General features: G+C 38.1%; 1 pseudogene; it reads right to left on the bottom strand.

Moving 5' to 3' along the window:
* Window positions 1–13,177: 13,177 nt before the first annotated feature.
* Window positions 13,178–27,587, bottom strand: part of LOC148778041 (polyadenylate-binding protein 1 pseudogene) — a 32,867-nt pseudogene continuing 18,457 nt past the window's right edge.

The following is a 27,587-nucleotide window of genomic DNA, read 5'->3' as shown; positions in this document are numbered from 1 at the left end:
AATACTTACGGAAAGCTTCAATCTCTGAAACTCTTTATTTGTATTTGATGTTAGTAACAGCAGAGGCATATTAGAGTTTTCAAGTCTCGATTATTCGATTATGTATTCAAGAAACTGAAGATATTTTGCTGGGTAAGGAATTGATCATATTTCAAAACCAAAATCAAATATCTCTTCTCAGAATCCTTCTCTGACTTGTTCTGCAGAGCAATTATTCACCTTTTTCTTTATTGTCTGTTAGTGGCTCTGATATTTGCTACATTTTTTACATTGTATTTCAATTGTGGACATTCTCCCCCACCCTCAACCTCTCTTCTTCCTCAACCTCAACCTCTCTCTCTTTTTCCTCTAAGACTACAAACTCCTTGGGATCAGTCCCCTCATCTGATTTACCATTGTATCTCCAATACTTCAGTTCAGTTCAGTCGCTCAGTCGTGTCCGACTCTCCGCGACCCCATGAATCACAGCACGCCAGGCCTCCCTGTCCATCACCAACTCCCGGAGTTCACTCAAACTCATGTCCATCGAGTCGGTGATGCCATCCAGCCATCTCATTCTCTGTCATCCCCTTCTCCTCCCGCCCCCAACCTTTCCTAGCATCAGACTAACACAGTGTTAATACATGTGGGTTTTTATTTTACTGTTTATAAATTCTTGACAGACAGACAGATAGATGGATGGATCGATGGGCCAAAATACCCGCCGTCAGGAAGCTTAAACTAGTCATAATTATAATTATTATAGGCAGTGTTGGAAAAGACTCTTGAGAGTCCCTTGGGCTGCAAGGAGATCCAACCAGTCCATTCTAAAGGAGATCAGTCCTGGGTGTTCATTGGAAGGACTGATGCTAAAGCTGAAACTCCAATACTTTGGCCACGTCATGCAAAGAGTTGACTCACTGGAAAAGACTCTGATGCTGGGAGGGGTTGAGGGCGGGAGGAGAAGGGGACGACAGAGAATGAGATGTCTGGATGGCATCACCGACTTGATGGACATGAGTTTGAGTGAACTCCAGGAGTTGGTGATGGACAGGGAGGCCTGGCATTCTGTGATTCATGGGGTCGCAAAGAGTCAGACATGACTGAGCAGCTGAACTGAACTGAAGGGGGCAATATATAAAGAGTCTGGCTCAGCCATTGAAAAGCTATGTGGACATAGCGAATTCATTCACCTTTCCAGCTTTCATTTTCCCAATAAATAAACTGATTAAGTGATTCCTAAAGTTATTTACAACAATAATACTTTCCATCATTCTAACATCTACTTGAATATCATTGAAATAGGAATACTGTACTCATAGGTACACAAAGTGTCCAGCTGAATAAAACTTAAAGCAAGTACACATGTTCTAACACCAGAACACTTATATATTTTATCTAAACTGCATCAGTCTAAAATTAGATCTTTTTCATATGACTGTCAATCTGTTAGCTCTTCAGAACTAACCAAGAAGCATGATCAATTTTCTATTTCAAGTTATGGCAAAAGTAGGCAATTTTGATGCCTTCCCAACTCTCCTGGAACATTTATGCATTATGCTAATCCTACTTCACACATGCTGCTTCACACATCACCTCTCATGGGATGAATCCATAATTTGATAAATAAAATTAAATGCTTAATGGCATCACACAGACTTCTTTCTGTATAGAACAGTTTGCCTTAAACATTAATGAAAGCAATACCTTGCATTTGATTTGCATCTTATATTTTAAAGGGCTTTCACATTCATCACTTTGTACAAGGAAACACTAAAAATGTTTAGGAACTGAGCATAAATCATGTTGTTGTTACTGTTTTAACGATATGACGACCTGGTGAGGTAGACAGAGAGGGTGAAAATCATTTTCCAAGTGTACAAATTAAGCAACAAAGCCACAGCCAGGCCAAGGGATCACTCATTATCACATGTCCTTGTGACTTCCAGGTACTGTGAAAGGTGATGGCAAACCACTCTATTATTCTTGCCTGGAGAATCCCATGGACAGAGAAGACTGGTAGGCTTTAATCCACGGGGTTGCAAAGAGCTGGACACAACAGAGCAACTAACACACAAAGGCACTCACAATTTAATAGCTTGTGCTTCCCTAAGTACTCAGATGGTAAAGAATCTGCCTGCCAAGCAGGAGACATGGGTTCAATCTCTAGGTTCAGGAAGATTCCCTAGAGGAGGGCATAGAACACACTCCAGTACTCTTGCCTGGAGAATTCCATGGACAGAGGAGCCTTGTGGGCTACAGTCCATAAGGTCACAAAGATTTGGACACAACTGAGTGATCAACACTTTTACATATAAACACAACTAATATGTTTTATTTGGTGAACTGACAGTGAGCAGAGGGCAAAGGTCTCTACGATAATTATTTAATGGCAACATTTAAAAGTTTGGGGCTTCCCTGAGAGCTCAGTTGTTAAAGAATCCACCTGCAATGCAGGAGATCCTGGTTCAATTCCTGGGCTGGGAAGATCTGCTGGAGAAGGGATAGGCTATCCACTCCAGTATTCTTGGGCTTCCCTTGTGGCTCAGCTGGTAAAGAATCCTCCTGCAATGCAGGAGACCTGGGTTCGTTGCCTGGGTTGGGAAGATCCCCTGGAGAAGGAAAAGGTTACCCACTCCAGTATTTTGGCCTGGAGAATTCCATGAACTGTAGTCCATGGGGTCACAAAGAGTTGGATACAACTTAGAGACTTTCACTTCACTTTACAAATTTAAAAGAAATAGAATGATACTAGAGCTTTTGAAAAAGAAAAAATCAATACGAGATGGAAAGAAGAAATGGGAGGGAGGAAGAGAGGAAGGAAGGAAGGCAGGCTCCTCTCCCACTCATATTCCACACTTCACTTGAAAAATCAAAATGTGAAAAGGTTGATGAACAGAAGTATTTCAGGAAGCAAGGTACACAAATATACAAAGGCACTCTAGAGGGAAAGCCTTCAAAATGGTTTCAAGAATGTTACATTTGTATACCTTCTTGTCAAATCTATTAGGATTTTAATGATCATACCTGTTGAATCCACACTTACTAGAACAAGCTTAAGTTGTGATATTTTTCTTTTGCTAAAAATCACTGTCCTAACAAAGATGTCTTAGAACTTCATTATTCCACATATTTTAAGTAGAACATGCTTATTAGCATGTGGAAAAATACTGACCTTTTCAAATGTCAAGATATGATTGGTTGGCTATTCCCATAAAGAAAAAAGAAAAGAGAAATTGGATAAATGGTCAAATCATATGGCTCTTGAAAAATCCCAAAGAAGCCCAAGAGCCCTCAGGCCTTATGTATAAAATATGTCATATCACAGAAAAGTTTCTCTTTCTCAAGAGACTAGAAGAAGGTATCTGCAATAGAGCTACATTGCCCTAAAAGTGATCTAATGTTGATTATATTTGTAAAATTAACTTATTTATCAGTCAGCCTCCAATAATCCATGGTTTTCATTATCTGAACTTTGGTTATAGACTCTACATGTCCTTTCATAATTTTTTTTCAATATCAAAATAAATGTTTTAGGTATAAAATTAAATATAAATAGCATAATTTCTTTTCATATTTTAGAAAGAGCCCATCTTCAATGAGAACAATAACAAGCTAACAGTGAGTTAATATTAGCTAACACTGTGTGCTTAATGTGTGCCATGCTCTGTTCTAAGTGCTTTGCATATATTAATGTATAAATATTGTCAAGATCCCTATGAGGTATTATTATTATCCCATTTTGCGGATGAGAAAACAGGTTTGAAGAAGCTAAACAGCTATCTCAGGGTTTCACAACCAGTCAGTAGGTGCTCTAGGATTATAATACAGACCACGTGACTCCCAAGTTATTCTTAACCTCGGCGTTATGTTACAAAGGCACAAAGGAATCAGGAAGGGAGAAAGGAGGAAGAAAGGATGGGAAGAGGAAGGGGAGAAAGAATGGGGAACAAAGAAAGGAAGGGAAGGAGGGAACACAGAGCTAGAAGGGAGAGTGGAGGAACACTGGGTGGGTGGAATAGAGATAGGAAAAGACCAGAGGAATGAATTTAACTCAAGTTTCAGAATGACAGATGAGATCTCTCAATGAACAGCTGGGGAACTCAGTAAGCCACTGAGAATGCTTCAGGGAAAGTGAGGCACGCTAACACACTCATGTGAGAAACCTGGGGAGCGAATTTGCAGCAGAAATAATGCTGCGTTACTTCTTTAGGACTACCTACCAGGAATTGTGTTGGACCCATTCCCTGAAAACGGCTCCTAACAAAAGAATAAATAAATGAAGGGAAATTTTCCACCATCCATCCACTAGATGCAAACATTAAATGGCTAATTTTCTTCTTGAGCACCCACCAGAGGTTAAGGCACAGCCTTCTTGTTTAAATCTTAGTTATTCTTGCCTATTCTTAGCCAAAGAATAAACAGAGTTCCTTTAAGAGACTCATAACTCACCACTGCCTAACCTCAGGCCTGACATTCCTGTTATGATTAGATGGCTCCAAGCAATCCTGTCTATCTTATTCTCCATAACTTCCCTTAGCTCAGGCAAACTGAACTATTTATTATTTCTCAAATTATCCTGTACTTGCCCAAACAAATGCTCAGTTTTCTTCATGTTTGGCCAAATTCTATACTCTCCAAGTCCCAGTTAAAACACCCCCCACTCCCACTACAAAATTTTCCTGATGGTTCCTCTTGGTGGCTCCACCAGAATGGAAAGGTGCTTTCCTTCCTCTGAATTTGTGTTTAACTTTGTCTGCATTTGTTTAACTTCCTCTGCATTTTTCTTTAAGCTTTTCATTTTTTTCTTGACTCTCTTACATGGATGATTCAATATCTTACTTCTTCAGGGCAGACTGTAACCTCTGAGGCAGCACCACTATTTCATCTACCTTTAGAGATCTCATGGTACTTAAAGGATTGATTTTGAGAGAGTGGATAAACTAGACTTTGAATAAATATTTGCTTAATTTCCACCATATATACTCCACTATTGGGGCATACACATACTCATTACAGGGTATATATCTACATAGACATATAATGTTGCTACTGTTGCTTAGTTGCCAAGTTCTGTCCAACTCTTTGTGACCCAGTGGATTGCATTACTCCAGGCTTCCCAGTCTTTCACCATCTCCTGGAGTTTGCTCAAATTCATATCCATTGAGTCAGTGATGCTCTCTAACCATCTCATCCTCTGCTGCCCCCCTTCTCCTTTTGCTTTCAATCCTTCACAGCATCTAAAATGACTTAAATTAAGTTCTAGACTCCCAGAGGAATTAGTAAGCAAACAAATAGTCCTCATAATGATGTCTACTGAGGCCAAAAACTCAAATGCCTCTAGGACCCATGGAGATAGCATCCGTGAGAGAAGCCAACACTGGGCCTGATGCAGGAAGAAGATGGAGGGATGGAGGCAGTGGAAGTGGAAAGTGAACCCTTCAAAGTGATCACCACTCATTGGAAACAAGCTGGAAATATCTCATCATTACTGGGTGGGAATGCCAGCCTACTGTGTCAGAAATTCAAATATTGATGTGAAATCTTACAGTTTTTATATCTTTGCAACTGTTATGATTTTATTTTTTTACTTTAATCAAACACTGTGCAGGCAAATAAAACCCATTTGTGTGCTGAATTCAAGCTATGATCACCAGCTTAGACTATCAGACCTAAAATTTTCAGGCAGGTGTGATGAAAAGACAGAAGGTCAGAGATCTATGATGTTTACATAAAACACAGGGAATCTTTACTATAACTCTTTCCATCACTTCCAGGGCATGGAAAGGAAGTACAGTAAATTTCTCCAGGAGACTGGAGAAGGGTATAATGGCTCTTAGCCATGGTTATCTGTGGGGTTTAAACACGGAAATCTATTGTCTCAATGTCCTGGGGACTAGAAGTCCAAACTCACGGTGTCAGCGGGGTGAATTCTTCTGAGTGCTGTGAGGGAGAATCAATTCCATGCCTTTCCCCTAGCTTCTGGTAGCCTCTGGTGCTCTTTGGCCTATAGATGCCATTCACACCATATCTTCAGGGAGTCATCTCTCTCTGCATCTGTCTCTGCCTAAATTCTCCCTTTTCATAAGGACACAGTTATACTGGATTAGGATCTACTCTAATGATCGTTATCTTATCATCTACAAAGATCCCATTTCCAGGTAAGCTGTATTCACTGGTCTTGGGTGCTAGAACTTTGACACCATTTTTGTTGTTGTGGTTCTGTTATTCAGTCATGCATGACCCTGCTGCCCCATGGACTGCAGCACGTCAGGCTTCCCTGTCCTTCACCATCTCCCAGAGCTTGCTCAAACTCAGTGATGCAATCCAGTCATCTCACCCTCTATCGTCCTCTTCTCCTCCTGCCTTCAATCTTCCACATCATGAGGGTCTTTTCTATTGAGGTGCAAAATATTAGAGTTTCAGCTTCAGCATTAGTTCTTCCAATGAATATTCAGGACTGATTTCCTTTTGGATGGACCAGTTAGATCTCCTTGCAGTCCAAAGGACTCTCAAGAGTCTTCTCCAACACCACAATTAAAAAGAATCAATTCTTCTGCACTCTTTCTTTATAGTCCAACTCTCACATCCATACATGACTACTGGAAAACCCATAGCTTTGACTACACGGACCTTTGCTAGTAAAGTAACATCTCCGCTTTTTAATATGCTGTCTAGGTCGGGCATAGCTTTTCTTCCAAGGAGCAAGTGTCTTTTAATTTCAAGGCTGCAGTCACCATCTGCAGTGATTTTGGAGCCTCCCAAAATAAAGTCTGTCACTGTTTCCACTTTTCCTCCATTTATTTGCCATGAAGTGATGCAGCCAGATGCCATGATTAGTTTTTGAAGTTTGAGTTTTAAGCCAGACTTTTCACTCTCCTCTTTCACCTTCATCAAGAGACTCTTTAGTTTCTCTTCACTTTCTGCCATAACGGTGGTATCATCTGCATATCTGAGGTTATTGATATTTCTCTTAGCAATCTCGATTCCAGTTTGTGCTTCATCCAACCCAGCATTTCACATGATACACTCTGCATATAAGTTAAATAATCAGGGTGACAATATATGGCCTTGATGTACTCCTTTCCTGACTTGGAACCAATCCGTTGTTCCATGTCCAGTTCTAACTGTTGCTTCTTAACCTGCATACAGATTTCTCAGGAAGTAGGTAAGGTGATCTGGCATTCCCATCTCTTGAAGAATTTTCCACAGTTTGTTGTGATCCACACAGTCAAAGGATTTAGCATAGTCAATGAAGCAGAAATAGATGTTTTTCTGGAATTCCCTTGCTTTTTCTATGATCCAAAGGATGTTGACAATTTGATCTCTGGATCCTCTGCTTTTCTAAATCCAGTTTGAACATCTGGAAGTTCTTGGTTCACATACTATTGAAGCCTAGCTTGGAGAATTTCGAGCATTACTTTTCTAGCATGTGAAATGCGTGCAACTGTGTGGTAGTTTGAACATTCTTTGGCATTTCCCTTCTTTGGGATTGAAATGAAAACGATCTTTCCCAGTCCTATGGCCACTACTGAGTTTTCTGTATTTTCTGGCATATTGACATCTTTGGGGGGAACACAATTCAACCATTAACAGTGATTACCGTCCACATTCCAGAGCTTCCTGCAGATTTCCCTCTGCACCTTGAAAATCCCAGCACAAGTCTGTGCCAGGAATAGAGAATTGGGAACTATGGCAATAACATCTTTTAAAAAGCACCGTCCTGGGACATAGAAATGCTTTCTTACTGGTGATGGAGAATGCTGGAGACAACATTACTTCTCCTCAGAAACAAGTAAATATCTTTCTGTCCTCCATATAATATGAGAATACGCTCAGCTATTTATGTGTATGTGTGCTAAGTCGCTCAGTCATGTCCAATTCTTTGTGACCCCAGGGACTGTAGCCCCCCATGCTCTTCTGTCCATGGGATTCTCCAGGCAAGAATACTGGAGTGGGTAGCCATTCCCCTCAGCAGAGGATCTTCCCAACCCAGGGATTGAACCCATGTCTCCTATGTCTCTAGCACTGGCAGACAGGTTCTTCACCACTGAGAAACAAGTAAATATCTTTCTGTCCTCCTTGTAATATGAGGATATGCTCAGCTATCTGTACATGTGACCAAATGCACTAGCAGTTTTTCTGTGTGTTCTGCCTCAGACTAAAGGCTTTAAAGGTCAGGTCCTACCTGATTCTGCAGGACTAAATGAACCAACTGCCTCTGTATAGAGCAGCTCACTGGCCAAAATCACAGTGAAAAACACATCGCTGTGTTTCTGCACATACAGGAACTGCGTGGTAAAGAAGTCTTCTGAAAACCCCCCTTACAATGAGCCCCTGAACTTTCCAACTCCCCTATTTCCTCCTCAAATATCATTAGAATTCAACCCAAACAGAAACTATCCAGAACCCAGGGGGGCTAGATTCGCCCAGCCAGATTCATGGAGATTACATGGGTCTTAAACGAGACTACTCTTGCTTCTCTGAGGCCTTGATGATGTGAAGTCTTGAAAACCCAAGTCATTTCTCTGGATGAATTTTGCTACTTAAAATGAAAAAGTTGAAGACTATTACAAATAAAGATGAAGATAGTATTAGTTGTTTCTGTGAGGATCCCAGAAGGTTTCACCAAAGAGATAATATCTGAACTGGCTTTGAAAAAATTAGTGAGGAATTCACCAAGACAGAAAGAAGAAATAGGCATTCCAGGCAATGATAAAAGCATGTACAAAAGGAGAAAGGGAAGAAAAAAATAGGGCACGTTAGAAACAAGCAAGGATGTATCTACTTAGTTCTTAAATGTATCCAACTCTGAGACAATTCATCAATGTAAGAGATATAACAACATTTTTGGTGTGTTTTTTTAGAAAGAGAATCACTAATGCATTACCTGTGCATCCCAGTTTTCATACATATTCTATTTTCAGCAAGGACGATATATAAAAAGAAAAATGTCTTACAATCAAGAAACAACTAGATAATCTGATAAATTCCATCCAGCCCTAATAATTTATGTTAGTGGCTGTCAGGGTCCTGGAAACTAATTCAGTTGATCAGTGGAAAACTGAGTACTCACTGTGGATAAAGCTCTGTGGAGGGTCTAGTCTGTGCAAGAGAGCTCAGTAGCTCAGTCATGCCCCACTCTTTGCAACTCTGTGGACAGTAGCTCGCCAGGCTTCTTTGTCCATGGAACTCTCCAGGCAAGAATACTGAAGTGGGTTGCCACTTCCCACTCCAGGGCATCTTCCAACTCAGGGATCGAAGACACATTTCCTGAGTCTCCTGCATTGGCAGGCAGATTCTTTACCACTGAGCTATCCGGGGAGGGTAGGGGATGTAAAATAATTTAGAAATAGCTTATCCTTGGAAGCTTAATGTTGAAGTAAATTCTCAGTGTTACCACTGCATCTCTTCCAACCTGTACACTTCATCTGCTAATTTTTCTGCACTCAAGTACAATCTTCCATCTACCAGTATTAAATGTTACCTTGCCAGATAATTCCCATAATTATAGGTTGTGAAGATCTTCTGGGCTCTTGAGTTTTCTAATGAAATTATTTTTAAATTAGTGCTACAACTGGGTGGCTATTCATAAATAGTTGTGAAGAGGGTCAGAAGGAATTTCTCATTAACACTCAAGTACCTGCATCCATGAATTTGATTTGAGAAGTTAAAAAAAAAAACTCTATACTATCAACAATCTTTCTTTTTATTTTTTGCAATTAGTAAGAGCTTCTTGAGAAGAACAAGGAGACAGGATACAGCTAGAGCAGCTGGAGTTGTGCATTATCTACCTCTACTTATCCATGCTTCAGCCTATATTCACAATTTTCTGGAAGGTCTGTTTTACTTTACACACAAGTGTTTGTCTTCTTTCTCTCCTTAGATATTTTAAAAATAAAAATGGAATTTTCAAAAATTTTATGAATACACAATGATACAGTGAAGCAGATACAGGAATCTGCCATCAGTATTTGGAAGATGAAAACTGGACTGAGGAGTGATAAATGATGAAGCAGGGCAAGAAGTAATGCAGACTAGTGACATTCGAGGGACTGCAGCTGAAAAAGGAGTCAGAATGAGTCCTAGGCTGGAAAACTGGAAAAGCAGTTAAAAGTCTTTTTTATAGATAGAGTTCAAGACGATTATACCTCCATCCAAATCCTGAGACAAAACTCAAAGAACTCCTTAAAAGAATTAGACTAAACTGTATGGTGAGGGTTTCAGGATGTGTGTGTGGTGCAGAGGATGGAAGGGGAGCTTAGCACTAAGTACCCAGTTCAACGTCCTGTCCACTCTGATTTTCCTAAAGCTACACCTGCTTCTCCACACTGAATTCCTTTATTGATTTGTTCCTAAATATAAAAGGACAATCAAGAATCATCACACATTTGAGAAAAGCTTAAACATGTGAGAGCCTCAGATAAAGAAACAGGAAACAGAGAAAATTGGACAAAGTTTTCAAAATTAGGTATGCCCATGAAAGTGAACACCCCTCTTGGTGACTGTCTCAGCAGAGAAATAGGTTAAGAATTAACTTCTCTTCTAATGTTTCTTCTATCCCTCCAGATTTCCTGTCTTCTGCACATTGGATGAGTGTTCTATAGCCTATGCTCTAAGAGTTCTAGAACCCTTACTAATACAATCAGGGAAATACAATAGAAATAGACTGTTGCCAATGCTAAATGCTTCTTTGGAGTCAAAGAAGTAGATTTGGCATTGTTAATTTAGAATATACAGGGGACAGCTTCAAGAATACAGTTCTGAACCTATAGGACATGAGAATTTGTACAAAAGAGCATTGGCATTAGTTTTTAAGGAAGGAACATTTTATCAGGATTCCTACACCTTAAGCAAAATATGCCAGCACCTGATCCTTTTTGCTCAGATTCCAGTCATCCAGAACAATAATTTAATAAATACAATAACCAACTAATTAAAACAGAGAAAGGGGTTTTCAGACAATGGATGTGCCCAATATACAGTCCCCACAATCTCAGCATTCTGTATTCTATAGCAGATAATTTTGTATTTGATTAACATACTATCAATTTCCTAGAGTTTGATTAACTCCTTTGCAGTGTTAGAACCAATTGTGGACTTCAAGTCTTGATGAATTCACAAAAATTATGCCATTCTAGATTGCCTTGACTGGGCAGCTAGGTTGCTCCTTGCCTGACAATAATTCTTCATATGTAGTGTGTGTTTTTCTAAAAGAGTGATTTTCAATTCTGGCTAATTAGGATTACCTGAGGAGGTGTTTAAAAAAATTCTGATATATGGACCATCTCCAGATATTCAGTTTATCTGATCTTAGCTGGGATCTGGGCATTGGTAATTTTTAAGTGCTTTCCCAGGTGACCCAAAACTAAGCAAGAGAAGAGAACCATTTCTTTGAGGTAAGTCACCGTAGGTCAGGAGTTTAAACTAACATTGGACTGCTGATAGCTCAGTATGAATCTTATCCATTTTTTATACCAATATTATCAATATTTATCATATTCCTTTTTGCTCCACAACCAGACAATTTCAACAGGGGAAATTATGGTGAGAAAGATTGCTATCTAACAGATAAAATAATTTTTAATACCTAGAACTTCTCAAGTACAGATTGGATCACAAACTCCCTAACCTTGGAAGGCTTTGAGTTGGACACAATTCAATTCAATGTTTTCTGTGGGATATTGTATGAAAGGAGATCTGAAAATGAATTAGACACAGACTCTGTTTTCAGAGAGATTTCAATCTAAGTTTCTTTCTTATGCTAAGCTTATATAATTTGCACATCAATTATTTTATTTTTATCAGACTAGTAATAAAATTCAGGAATAGGCATTAGTACTTTTTGCATTTTCTTCAATTTCACTTTCATTTAAAAATCTACTGTATTATTTGATGCTTTATCTACCTCTTATTGGCAAGAAGAGATAAAACCTTAGGCAACTTAAACACCCTTACTTTAGTTTCCTCATTTTTAAGAAAGGGTTCATAAGAGTAGAAGTGCTTACCCTCAAAAGATTTCTGTAAGCATTAAATGAATTATGCATATAATGTTCTTAGCACAGTGCCTAACACAAAGTATTTAATAAATGCTTATTATTGTCTATCAACTCTCAAAACAATATATTCAATGCATAATTTATATCTTTTCTGTCTGCTATTATTAAAGTTTAAGGAAACATATATTTATTGGAATTTCTCAATCTCACTGACAATAACTCTATTGATATTGTTTGTAGTGAGTACATCTTTGCATTTTTTTAAAAAACATAAGAAGTAAGAAACACCTAAAATGGAATTAGGCTCACAGTTGATCTAGTTACAAGTGTTGCTTAGACAGACATTTGATGCACATTTTATAATCAGATGTTTCACTTTCTTCTTCACATTTGGGCTCTTCATTCTCTTTGAGCAGCTGTATAATTCAATGATTAAAATTATCTTATTGTGGACTAGCACAGTGAATGTAAAACACATGTATGAAAATAACAGGATCTTGTATTAGGAAACGACTACAACAGAGAGCAGCAACAGCAATTTTGTACTCACTCGTCTTGATGAAACCAAATTTTGTTTTACAAATCATTAGGTATTTTCCAACTCTGTAAAATAATGTAAATTGATGTTTTCCTTCACAAAATGCTAGTTCAAGAAAAATTTTGATGGCAATTATAATTGTAAATTGATCACAAGCTTTGAAATACCAAATGCAAATAAAGCAGCTCAAAGTATAAGACATCTGGAGCAACACAGCAATGCAACTCCCAGATTTTTTTCTGCTGTGCAAAATGTCCTAGTTTGGTAAACAGTTTAACCTTTCTGCATGCTACTGGTACATCTAATTCAAAACCACAGGGGAAAGCACCTTTCAGTACCTGAGAATTCTAAATGTGAACCCCAATTTTGTCTCAAAAACTCAACATCAAGGGAGAGGAGGAACAAAAAGGAAACTTGGCCACTTCAGATGCTGTCACAGTCACTAGAAACAAGCAAGAGCACCACCTTATAGCTTGCAGCAGCACTAGATTTGGAAGTGGAAGACCCCGTTTAAGTTCTGTTCTGCTATTTACTTGCTGTGTCATCTTAGGAAAGTCATCACATTTCTGAGTCTCTGTCCTTTTTAAAGCGGGGAGGATACCACATTCTCCCTAGAGGTGGTATGGAGATTTGTCGGTTCCTCCGTAAACTGAAAAACACTTCACAATGTTTCACAATGAAAAGGTGTGGACGCATCAATGCCGGAGGCATGTGAGGAAATGCGCATAACAGCAGAGACAAAGGGAGAGTGAACCTGCACAATGATCACGCAGTATGAGTGGCAGCGCCATATCGTGCAGTTAGGTGCATCCTCGCTTCCTTGTTTATGATCATCATCCTGACTAGGTCAGTTAAGCGAGATCTATGCAGTCTCTGGCTCCCAGTAGACAGACAGTAAATCTCTTCTTTTCCACTTTCAAGCATTAACCTTATGACTTATTTTTGCAGTGTCTATATGGTTATTTGATTAGCTCATTCAACAGACATTTGCCAACAGACATTTGTCAATGTTTACATTTACCAGTTTACCAACAGACATTACCATTGGCATGTGCATGCATGCTTAGTCACTCAATTGTATCCGACTCTTTGCAACCCCATGGACTGTAGCCCACCAGGCTCCTCTGTCCATGGGATTCTCCAGGCAAGAATACTGGAATGAGTATCTATTCCCTTCTCCAAGGAATCTCCCAGACCCAGAAATTAAACCTATCTCTTGCCTTGCCGGCAGATTCTTTACCATCTGAGCCACCAGGGAAGCCCCAATGCTCCACTAGAGGGATAAATTATTATATAACTCTATTCTTATTTGGTCTGGGGTGAGACAGACATTCAATAAATAATTTCTCCAAATATGTAATTATAACTTATAATGAACTCTGTAAAAGGAAGCAACACAAGAACATCCATCCAACTTAGAAGAGTTAGGGAGGATTTCAATCTCTTTATGACTACTTTGACTTTTTCAAACATGTCTCCTTTTTCTTTACAAACAAACTTAAGGTTATAAATATGACTCAAAGTAGTTAGAGGACTAACTACTTACTTTATAAAGTAAATATAAAAAGTAGTTATAGTTCTTTGTATTTCTCCCAGCATCTCAGCCAATTATTTGCCTATAACACTTACTGAATGTATATAGTGATCAGCTTAACGCATATTTTCTCTTTGGTCATTTTACTTGTCTTGAATCCATTCTTAGATAAACACATAAATTGTGGGTTTCCAATATAAAAGATTAGTCCTGTCAAAGATGCTGGGGATGCTCAGTTGCTTCATTAAATTAGGAAATGGTGATTGTTGTGAACTCTGAATTTCTCTCTTTTGATAGAGAACCATAATCAGATGATACAAAAACACCTGATCAAAGAAAGTAGGAGCCCTTTTAGTCAACTATAAATCAGACCAAGCCATATGGATCTTATGAACATATCCTTGTTGATCTATTGTCAGTAAGAAAGCTGAAATCAAGCGGAGGCAGTGCCCTTCTCCTCCAAGCCTCATTCTACATGTAATCACACCTGCAAGTGTTTCTGTGACATAAACAAAGCCCTAGACTATAATGAATATGACTAATCAACATCTGTTAGACATGACAATTATGCTCACTTGGGGCTGAAAAGGCAAAGAAACATAATTTAAGATCATGTTTTGAGACATTGTAGTGGCAACAGAAAAAAAATTAACTGTGATTTTTTAAAAGCAACCTATTATGATAGATTTCTAGCAGTTGCTTCTTCTATTTGGACTTCCTAGGTGGTTCAATGGTAATCTGCCTGCTAATGCAGGAGTCACAAGAGATGTGGGTTCAATCTCTGCATTGAAAAGATCCCCTGGAGAAGGAAATGGCAACCCATTCCTGTATTCTTGCCTGGGAAATCCTATAGACAGAGGAGCCTGGGGGGCTACAGTTCACGGGGTTGCAGTCAGACACAACTGAGCACGCACCCTCACTTCTTCTATTTACAGTTCTGTGGTGCTGGGTACCCTGCTTGCTCCTGCCACATGTCCACTCCACCCTTCCCCACTCTGCTTTATGCTACCAAAGGAGGCCCACCATGACTGACCGCCTGTCTTGCCTCCACTTCTCTTTGTGTTCAGCTGGTGGGGAGTGGAGGCAGAACTGGAGAGGCATTTATTCTCCAGGCTTATATCCAAGAGGTCAACGAGGACTGCTTAAAGGCTCATTTCCTTAGATGACTATCTCTACTCAACCTTCCTTCTCAAACTGCTCCTTCTTCTCTCCTCTTAAAGCTTAGGGACAGTAAGGGAATTTACTAATCTGGGCTACTGAAGTATCCTTGGTGGCTTCCTGGACGCACCTTTGAACATAAATCTTTTTATAAACCTCTTCCAGTTATCCTAATTCGGGACCACTATCTGTTTCCCATTAAGATCTTGGCTAATACATATATATGTAAAATTTTAGATTAGAGGAAAGTTCACACATATTAGTATACCACTTCAGGTTTTAGATGAAGAGAGAGAAATTAGCTTGCTCAAAGTGACAAAGTTAGTGATGAAACCAACACCAGAGTATTTTTATCAACTAAGACAATGCTTTAAGGCAATGGCTCTTAAAGTGTGGTCCCCAGACCAACAGTAACAGCATCACTAGGTGATGTGTTAGGAGGACACATTTTCAGGCCCTACTCTAGACCTGCTGGATCAGAAATTCTTGGGTCAGGACCAGCAGTCTGTATCTCTCAAGCTCTCTAGATAGGTGATTCTGATGCATACTAAAGTTTAGTAACTACTGTTTTAAGGTACGATTCTAATATCAAACATATGAGATAAGAAAAAGCTCACTAACTGAAACTATTATGGGAGAAAGTTCATTTCAATAGGAAGTCTAAGTTAAATAGTAGTCTTAAAAGAGAAACTGGTATAACAGTATTCAAAGAGTATTATTTATAAAGGCCAAAATATGGAAAGAATAAAGTAAGTCAAGCATCCCACAGATGAATGGGTAAACAAGGTAATATCTCTTGTCATGCTCAGTCATGTTCGTCTCTTTGCGACCCCGTGAGCTGTAGCCCACCAGGCTCTTCTGTCCATGGAATTCTCCAGGCAAAACTACTAGAGCGGGTTGCCATTTCCTCCTCCAAGGGATTTTCCTGACCCATGTATTGAACACATGTCTCTTGCATCTCCTGCACTGCAGGCAAATTCTTTACTGCTGAGCCATGAGGAAAGCCTACAATGTAATATTATTAAGCATTTGGAAAGAATGAAATCCTGACAAGTACTACAATGTGAGTGAACGATGAAAACATTATGCTAAGTGAGATAAGCCAGATACAAGAGGACAAATATTGTATGATTCCATTTACATGATTGCCTAATCAAATTCATAGAGATAGACAGTAGAATGGTGGTTGTGAGGGGTTTGGGGGAAGAAGGAGGGGAGATGCTATTTAATGGGTAGAGTTTCAGTTTGGGAGTATGAAAATGCTCTGGAGGTGAGTGGTAGTGATGGTCGCACAACAATGTGAAAGAACTTAGTACCACTGAACTGTACACTTGACGATGGTTAAAATGGTAACTTTTATGTTATGCGTATTTTACCACAGTAAAAAAGAAACAAATCAATTCTTTTCAAACACCCCAAATCACGGCTAGAAAACTGTTTCAAAGTTCATATCATATAAGGTTTTTCTTCGTGAATCCTGGTGTTCAGGTCTTTTCCTCTTGGTAAGAATTTGGCACACCTTAAATCTTTGATATAAAGAGCATCATTTCATCATTTACTTATAAATTCTTTGCTAATGTTTATAAAAGTGCTTGTTTTCGCACACTGGTTAATATTCGTTTTAACCTTTTTTTTTAATACTTGATTCGTAGGTGTTACAAACTAAGATTCTGCCCTGTCCAAATTGGTCATATTAATCAGCTTGTGACTTATGTAATGCTGCTATTCAAACTCTCAGTCCAGCCAATTCCTAACAAATAGGAGAGATAACAGCAGTTGTAGTATCAGTGGCAGTATTGGGAACAGTCGTTGTCATCATCATAGTTGAAGTTGTGGTGGAAACAGCTAATATTTAACTTGAGTGCTTACTACATACTATACATTGTTTTATTTGCTTTCTATGTATTCATTCATTTATTTTTCTGGTAATTATGTGAGGTAGAAACTATTATTATCTTGTAAGCTTCACAGAAGTTAAACAGTATTTCCAAGTTTACCCAGCTGGTTATGGTAGAAGATGAAAATGCACATGGTTTGACTTCAGAATCCATGCTTCTTTAGCCATTAAACATTACTACTCCCCTCAGTAATATCTACCAGGTATTTGGCATTTACTGTGTGCCAGGTATCAGGCTGTGCTTTTTCATACCTTATCTCAGGAAATCATACTGAAGAGTTGGAGACATGATTTGTGGAGTCAGTTCATCCATTGCCCTCTTCTAGTTACTGGCAATACACTGAAACCCTCCCAATCTAGTTAAAGCTGGTTAAGTTGGAGGCAGTGAGGAGCTCAAAGCTTCTCCAAACATCTCCATTCACACTTCCATACTTAGAAATGTAACAGAAGTTACTATTTTGACTAAGTCCATTGGCATTATTGTCTCAAATTCTCATCAATTTCTACTCTTTACTGAAAATCTAGGTTTAAGTAATGATTTTAAAATTTAAAAATCAAGACCTTCTTCACCAGTATTGATCTGCATTTATGAACACTTTCAAACTTTACGCTAGAACAGTTGGGTTTATATGGTATCTAGTGCTGGAAATTTATATTAAGGTAGCTTTTCAATTAAAAAGTATTGACAATAAATGGCTTCATCATTCTGCAACCAGACAAATCAAAATGTCTCTTTTCTAGGAGTACTCCACAGAAATTAACTGAGTCATCCATGTATCATTTTAGAAAGAGTCCCATAGATTTGACCCCTGATATCCTAACAAATAACTAATGCAAAAATTCTATCAATATTAACGTGGTCCTTTAATTTCACATACACAACTACTATTATGCTCACTCAAAGAATTATCCCATCATCACCAGTCATATGTGTTTTCTCCAATATAATTGGCAAAGAAACTCTAAGAAACCAATATAATTTTAAGAAGTTTCCTGAGATATCTGTTGGTATATTTTAGATAAATCTTCACCAAGATTGTCTAAAGTAGTTTCACTAACTCTAGTACCTTCCCCTTTAATTATCAGGTGCAATGATTAGCAAGAGATATTTTTAAAAACTTGGTTATTTGGGTCAATACTGATTTCATTTTTCCATATACCATAAGAACTACAATCAAGACACTGGGCAGAAAAAAATGGCTGATGAGGAAACTAATGGGACAAAGGACTTCCCTGGAAGCCAGCTGGTAAAGAATCCATCTGCAAGGCAGAAGACCCCAGTTCAATTCCCGGGTCAGGAAGATCTGCTGGAGAAGGGATAGGCTACCCACTCCAGTATCCTGGCCTAAAGAATTCCAGCGACTGTATAGTATATGGGGTCACAAAGCACTGGACACAACTGAGAGACTTTCACAAAGGGACAAAGGTAATGCTGCGAGAACAGAGACTTTTTATATGACCAATGATTTGACTTAAAATCACTAAAAAGCTAGAAATTAGGTAAGATAATTATAATTGATAAAAATTATATCAAATCATCTGGCTTGATTTTTCAGTCACATCATAATAATTTAAAATTGCTCTGTAAGTAGAAATTGAATGTTTTGATACTACGCTCATTAAATGCTTATATAACACTATAATATCATTAACAACAGTTACTAAAATGAATGTTCATCTTATTAAAAAGGTACAAATGAAACCTCTGAACATTTTACTGTAATTTTCAAGATTTGCACTTGCTGTTTTATTTTATATTGACATTTACTTCATACCAACAAGAACTGAAAATACCCTTTATTGTCTTAGATTGATGCTTATACGACTGAGATTGACCATTTTCACCTGGTAGCTTAGAACAGTTTTGCATTCAACCGTATCCCATTTGTTTTCAGAAAGACTTGTTTTACCTATTTCATAAAAGGTTTAAAATCAGGAAAGCTCCTACAGAGATAAATACCATCAAATAACGTGGTGTTCTGCCTTGAAATGAATGCATCTGCATGACAGCATACCATCTCCTGAGGCAAGGACTCAACAAATAAAGTCTTTTTGGTTGCCATGCTAGACTTGTCATGAATTCTCATGGGAAGGCAGGTATTTTTTGCTGTTTTCTAAATGACTGGAACAGCTTAAAACATTTTTTAAAGCACAGAGGCAAAAATAGTTTTAGAGATCACTGTTCACCACAATCCTGAATAAATAGTGGGAAATGTGTTGGTATTAACCACCTAAATTCATTACTATGCTTTTCTCATTTCAAGTGCACATTGAAAATAATGAATGATACCTATCCATCTTAATCTAACGTGTATGCACTGTGTTGGTATGTTTTTATGTATTCACAGTAGGCTATGACTTCCCGTTTTCTGGAAAGAAATGGATCACATGCTTTAATATAAACAGATTTTGTAATGAAAAGTGAATTTCACTCAGAGACCACTTGGAAGCCTAAAATGTTTGTTAGATTGCACATGGGGAAATATATCTATATAGCTGATTCATTTGGGTTTAATGGCTATCATTCCAACTCACTGTTATGGAATTACATTGTTCATTTATGTGTACTTATTGGCTTGTTTTTCTCTGTGGTTTTAATACCTTACTGGAAACTATAAGTATACAGGAAAAAAGGTTACTGTGATTTTCACTAGAAAAGCCAAGTCTTCTTCCAGAGCTTTATCATGCGAAGTCAATGTCTAAACTCTATGACTGTGGACATGTACAGGCAAAACATACAACTTCACTAAAAGAGAAACTCTAAGGCCATTTTTCAGCAGCAGACATACTGGCCTCATTTCAGAAGTTTAAGACAAAGAATAAGTAAGGTAAGGCCAGGAACTTTGATGAAAGGTAAAGTTCAAAATCTTTTTTAAAGTTCCAGCTTTTTGGAGAAACCTGTTCAACATCAGCCTTGTTTCTGGTACTTGAGTTTCCTCAAGATCTAGAGAAGAAAGAAGCAATATGAAGAAACATGCATAAGGCAGAGATTTCTCTTACTCAATATCAACAACTCATTTTAATCTTTCCATGAAGAGGCACAGTGATTCTCTAGAATCAGATGACAATTTTTAACAAAATCAATAATTTACAAATGCATTAACAATGCATTCTTACAACTAAATAAATAATCCCGGGGTGTGGGGTGGGCAATGTGATTTTACTCAATTGCTAACAACAAACCTTCAGTTATCTATTTTAGAAAATATTTTCATGGAGAATCATAAAGAACTTTCCTTTAATGTAATTAATGTCCTAAAAAGTGTACTGTTGATTCTCTGGAGTATCTACCCCAAAAGAAAAATGTTACCATTGAAACAATACTTAAGGCATAATATCCGAAGAATTTGAAGTCAAAGAAGTTTGGCATGTTAGTAAATTGGGCAGGAGGTTTCTGATTTCTAGTCCTGACCATCATTAATTTTATGTCTTGGAGAAAGTCATGTTCTGACACAGGAAAAGTCGGGCTCAGTTGTGTTTTTTGTTTGTTTGTTTTTGTAAATTGAAAAAGTAGACCTAAACGATCTTGCAGATCCCTTTTATAGCTAATAACAAAAGATATTGGTTAGCTTCATTTTGTTGAACCATATTAAAAAATGTGTAAGTCAAGTCAAAATATACAAAAAGAGATTTATTTTGCAGGCGTTTCAGAAAAAAAGATGTTAGAATAACCTCAGATAGTTTCTCATAAGTTGAAAATGTATGATTAAAAGACCTTAAAGGTAACCTAAAACATCAAAGATTCTAAGTATAACAATCCTGTTCACTTTACTGACTATACTCACAGGAAAATTAATCCCATCATTCCCCATGAGCTGCTAGAATGATAATTTCTGAATTATAGGATTCAGCGTATCTGGGACTAGCTACATTTTTCATAACATTTGAAATAACACTTAGGCAGACACAACTCTTCTCTCTGAAAGTATACAATAAATTCAAAGCAGAGTAATGGTACAATAGATTTTTTCCTTAAAAACAAACAAAAAACCCTATAAGTTCTTCTTAATATGTAAAACGACCAGGGTCTTTTTGAATTAGCTACTAGAATCAAAGTATAAAAACTAAAAACTTGGAATTTAATTTAATCACAGATAGTTAACAGTGAAGGATTTAGGCATCTTGACTCAGCACTAATGCTTTTTGGGAAACGTGCAATTAAAATCTACACCTAGGACACCCTCCACACAAACAGTGAGTTTGGAAACTGTATTCTTAGTGATGTCTAGTACAGCTGCCATCAGTGGGAAATTCTAGCAAGCTACAAATTGTTTAAACTTAAAAGATCTGTAATCCTCTGAATAAAGAATTCGTTTTTTAAAAAATTCATCATTGGTTGACAAAGCAAACGCTTATTAAGCATTTACTTTACAGGCACTATTTTAGAACCAAAACCTATGAAGAAACAAAAAGCAGAGTAAGAGAATAGAGGGGTACTTTAATTTTAGGAAAAATGGTCAACGAAGACATCTTCAATGGAGTGACATTTAAGCAAGGATGGATTTAAATGAAGCAGGGAGTAAGACAGGTGTGAATAGGTGAGGTGTGTCACGGAGATAAAAAACATAGCAAGCAAAGAAAGAACTCAGTTCTGATAACATCAATAAAGAAAAGAATTCTGGAGCAATTGTTCCACGAGGATACAGACCACATCCCTCAATTGACCACCCAGCACCCGCCACAATATTTTGCACAGTGTAAGAGCCGATATATGCTTGGCACTGAGATAAATTGACTAATAAATTCAATACCTGCTACTGTAGAATTCAAGAAAGGAAGAAAGGATATGTTCACTAGCTTTCATCTATCAGCAATGGACTTCAATTTTATTAGGGTTTACTGAATGCCAACTATGTGTTCAGCATTGTAAAGATTAAAAAAAAAATTTTATTCTTTTAAAATGTATATTCTGCTATTATATGCATGTATACGTGTTCAGTCATGTCCGACTCTTTGTGACCCCAGAGACTGTAGTCTAACCAGGCTCCTCTATCCGTGAAATTTTCCAAGAAAGAATATTGGAGTGGGTTGCCATGATAACATAAAAATTGAATATAAAACAACAAAGTTGAAATAAGAGTCAAAACTATAAAAATATATTAAATGGCATCTATTTATTCTTTCAAATTGTTCAAGATTTTCACCAAGTCAGAAACAAAAGGTCTGAGAATTAAATTTAGTTCAGAGCTTCTTAGCAACCAAGGAAGCAAAAAAATGATGTGAGTTATATTAGAGTAATTAAAATTTCAGTGTGTGTGTGTGTTTAAAACAGAAGATGCAATATGTTTTTATAAGGCCTTCATGAAAGCTATAAGCCTTATACAGCTGAATGAAGTCATTTATGGAAGAGTTAAATGAAAGTATTCCAATTAAAATGCTTTTTAGTGGACTAACTTGCTATAGAAATGGAACGTAAAAATTTTAAAGCAAGTATATTCATTATAATCTGTAGACTACCTTTCTTAAAATATTAATCTATTAATATTCTTAAGTATATTTTTCTTGAATTCTAGCGAGCAACAATTCAACTGACCCCTAGAAGACTCACCAGCAGGGTTGACATTTTGAGCTGGTGAGGGAAATGAAACACTCCAGGTGCATATGTAATATGTATAGGTTTAAAAGATGATGTTTGATTTCAGAGTTACAGTATCTGGACTTCTGCTTCTGACCATATTGGAATAACAAATAATGCCCCCACCTCAAACAACTAGAAAAATGGACAAAATATATAAAGCAATGGACCAACTGTGATTCTTTAGAGAAGGTAAAATAAGCCAGGTGAATCCAGTGAAAGCCTCGGCTATATCCAAAGATAGCTGCCTGGCTGCAGTTCAAGAAGAATCCAGACAAACCCAGCATTCTCACTGAGTTAAGAGCAGAGTTGAGGAAAGGCAAGGGGGTTGGAAATTGCAAGAAAAAATATTGCATAGAGATAAAAAAGCTGTACAGAGATGGCGCTTCAGGGATCCACTGAGGGTTGCCCACTGAGTCCGACTGAATACTGATAAGCAATTATGTGAGAGAAAACTACCCAAGACTGAAGAACGAACCCAAGTCTGGGCAATTCTTCGTGTTTATGCAGAGTTAATCACAATCCATGTTCCGTCATCCAGTGTGATGACATGGAGTACCAATATGAAACATCATTTAGTTATCACCATAATAGTGAAGGTCAATTAACTTTTGACTAAAGGCTACGATGAACCTGTTTTAACTAATTCAAAAACAAACTTCAAAAGAATAAAACTGATTCCAAGTAGCTTAACTATGCCAGAAAAAAGTCTATCACTATTTAAATAAGTACAACAAACCCCAGCAAACCATATAAAACCCAAAATGTCCAGCATCAATAAAAAGGGAGGAAAATAAAATCAATAAACAAGGGAGTGATCAATCAATAAAGGAATCAAGAAATAACAGAGATAATGTCATTTGAAGAGAAAGATCTTTTAAAAAAACTATTAAAAATATGCTCTATTTGTTTCAGGATATAGAGGAAAACACAAACATAAGGAAGAAAAAATGTAAGATATAACAAAGAGCCCGGTGGAAATTTAAAGATGAAAACTTCAATATCTGAAATGAAAAGATACAATACATTCAATTGTCAGCAGAGTAAACACTGCAGTAGAAAAATATAACTGAATTTAATTACATAAAAATAGAAAATATCAAATCCAGTATATATAAAGAACCCTTTACTTTTTCAGGGGCTTCCCTGGTGGCTGAGAAGGTAAAGCGTCTGCCCACAATGTGGGGGACCTGGGTTCAATCCTTGGGTTGGGAAGATCTTCCTGGAGAAGGAAATGCAACCCACTCCAGTATTCTTGCCTGGAGAACCCCACGAATGGAGGAGCCTGGTAAGCTACAGTCCACGGGGTCACAGTCAGACACAACTGAGTGACTTCACTCACTTTACTTTTTCAACTCAATTAGAAAACAAATAACATTTTTTTAAAAAGGCAAAATGTTTGAATGATACATTTCACTGAAGAAGAAATGTAAATGGCCAATAAGAACATGAAAATATGGAAAATATAAACTAAAACAGCAATGAGACACCATAGATATTCACTAGAATGGGTACAATTTAGAGAATGATAATCTATTAAGCTGATGAAAATGTGGAATCCTTCACATTTTCAGGATGTGAAATTCTGCCAGTGGAATTGCAAAGTGGTACAAGTTCTTTGGAAAATAGCTTAGCAGGTTCTTCTAAAACTGAATGTATACTCACCATATACCATCCAGTAAACCCATCCTGATATATTTACCTAATAGTCATGAAAACGTGTGCATATAGAGTTGTGCTCACATGTCCATAGCAGCTTTATTCAGTTCAGTTACTCAGTTGTGTCCGACTCCTTGTGACCCCATGGACTGTAGCATGCCAGGTCTCCCTGTCCATCACCAACTCCCGGAGCTTACTCAAACACATGTCCATTGAGTCAGTGATGCTATCCAACCATCTCATCCTGTCATCCCCTTCTCATCCTCTGTCATCCCCTTGTCTTCCCGCCTTCAATCTTTCCCAGCACCAGGGTCTTTTCAAATGAGTCAGTTCTTCCTATCAGGTGGCCAAAGTATTGGAGTTTCAGCTTCAGCATCAGTCCTTCCAATGAATATTCAGGACTGATCTCCTTTAGGATGGACTGGTTGGATCTCCTTGCACTCCAAGGGACTTTCCAGAGTCTTCTCCAATGCCACAGTTCAAAAGCATCAATTCTTAGGTGCTCAGTTTTCTTTATAGTCCAACTCTCACAACCATACATGACTACTGGAAAAACCATAGCTTTGACTAGAGGGAAATCATGGATCTGGCCCCCAGAAAGATGAAAGGTCTTGTTCTGATGGGCAGGGTCATGCTCAGTATATCTTTAATTCAATTTTCTGTTGACGGGTGGGGCTGTTCTCCCTCCCTGTTATTTGACCTGAGGCCAAACTATGGTGGAGGTAATGAAGATAATGGCGACCTCCTTCAAGAGGTCCCATGCAGGCACTGCTGCGCTCAGTGCCCTACCCCTGCAGCAGGCTACTGCCAACCCATGCCTCTACCAGAGACTCCTGGACACTGACGGGCAAGACCCACTTTCTCCTTCCGTCAGTCTCTCCCATCAGCAAGCTTCCATAAGCCTCTTATCCTTCTCCATCAGAGGGCAGACAGAATGAAAACCACAATCAACACAAAACTAACCAATCTGCTCACATGGACCACAGCCTTGTATAACAGTGAAACTAAGAGCCATGCCATGTAGGGCCACCCAAGATGGACAGGTCATGATGGAAAGTTCTGACAAAACATGGTCCACTGAAGAAGGGAATGGCAAAGTACTTCAGTATTCTCGCCTTGAGAACCCCATGAACAGTATGAAAAGGCAAAAAGATAGGACACTGAAAGATGAACTCTCCAGGTCACTAGGTTGGCAAAATGCTACTGGAGATCAGAGGAGAAATAACTACAGAAAGAATGAAGAGACAGAGCCAAAGCAAAAACAACAGCTATTTGGATGCAATGGGTGATGGAAGTAAAGTCCAATGCTGTGAAAAGCAATATTGCATAGACCTGGAAAGTTAGGCCCATGAATCAAGGCCAGTTGGAAGTGGTCAGACAGGAGATGGAAAGAGTGAACATCAGACATTTTAGGAATCAGCAAACTAAAATGGACTGGAATGGGTGAATTTAACTCAGATGACCATTATATCTACTACTGTGGGCAAGAATCCCTTAGAAGAAATGGAATAGCTATCATGGTCAACAGAAGAGTCCAAAATGCAATGGATGCAATCTTAAAAATGACAGAATGATCTCTGTTCCTTTCCAAGGCAAACCATTCAATATCAGAGTAATCCAAGTCTATGCCCAAATCAATTATACTAAAGAAGCTGAAGTTGAATGGTTCTATGAAGACCTATAAGACCTTCTAGAACTAAAACCCAAAGAAGATGTCCTTTTCATTATAGGGGACTAGAATGCAAAAGTAGGAAGTCAAGAAACACCTTGAGTAATAGGCAAATTTGGCCTTGGAATACAGAATGAAGCAAGGCAAAGGCTAATAGAGTTTTGCCAAAAGAACGCCCTGGTCATAGCAAACACCCTCTTCCAACAACACAAGAGAAGACTCTACACATGGACATCACCAGATGGTCAACACCGAAATCAGATTGATTATATTCTTTGCAGCCAAAGATGGAGAAGCTCTATCTATACAGCCAGCAAAAACAAGACCAGGAGCTGACTGTGGCTCAGATTATGAACTCCTTATAGCCAAATTCAGACTTAAATTGAAGAAAGTAGAGAAAACCACTAGACCATTAAGGTATGACCTAAATCAAAATCCCTATGATTAAGGAAGTGGGAGTGACAAATAGATTCAAGGGATTAGATCTGATAAGAGTGCCTGAAGAACTATGGACAGAGGTTCATGACATTGTATAGGAGGCAGTGATCAAGACCATCCTCAAGAAAAAAAAAGAAATTCAAAAAGATAAAATGGTTGTCTGAGGAGGCCTTACAAATAGCTGTGAAAAGAAGAGAAGGGAAAGGCAAAGGAGAAAAGGAAAGATATACCCATTTGAATGCAGAGTTCCAAAGAAGACCAAGGAGAGATAAGAAAGCCTTCCTCAGTGATCACTACAACAAAATGGAGGAAAACAACAGAATGGACTTTACTACAATAGTCAAAACCTGGAAATAACTCAAATATTCATCAGCTAAGATTAAAATATTGTGGAATATCCCTTCAAAAATACCACTCAACAATAAAGGAGCAAACTTCTGATTCATAACAAAACAAGATAAATCTGAAAAGCATTATGTTCGATGAAAAAAAACAGATACAAAAGACAGTATGCTATGACTTCATTTGTTTGGTGTTCTAGAAAAGGCAAAACTACAGTGATAGAAAGAATCCCAGTGATTGCAGAGGGCTGAGAAGGAGACTGACTGCAAAGTGGCAAGAGGGGAGTTTTTAGGGGTGATGGCAAGGTTGTATATCTACTACAACCTTGTCCAATAGAAATTGTCTATTGTCCAATTGAAATATAGGGCCAGCTATACATGTAATTTCCCTGGAAAAGGAAATGTCGACCTACTCCAGTATTCTTGCCTGGAAAATTCCATGGACAGAGGAGTTTGTCAGACTACAGTCCATGGGGTTGCAAACAGTCAGACCTGACTAAGCATGTACACATGCATAGATCATATATGTAATTTAAATATTCTACTAGCCACATTATGTATGTGTGTGTGTGTGTGTGTGTGTGTGTGTGTGTGTGTGTGTGTAGGCCCAGTCATGTACAATTCTTTGTGACCCTGTGGACTGTAGACCACCAGGATCCTCTGTTCCAGCACCTTCCCAGGTAAGAATACTGGAGTGAGTTGCCATGCCCTCCTCCAGAGGATCTTCCTGACCCAGTAATCAAACCCACATCCCTTGTGACACCTGCATTGACAGGTGGATTCTTTACCACTAGTAACAC

This window comes from Moschus berezovskii, chromosome 4 (genome assembly GCF_049115385.1).
Source record: "Moschus berezovskii isolate FMDL1 chromosome 4, NW_MosBer_1.0, whole genome shotgun sequence".
Lineage (NCBI taxonomy): Eukaryota > Metazoa > Chordata > Mammalia > Artiodactyla > Moschidae > Moschus > Moschus berezovskii.
This window is presented reverse-complemented; position numbering and strand designations above follow the sequence as displayed.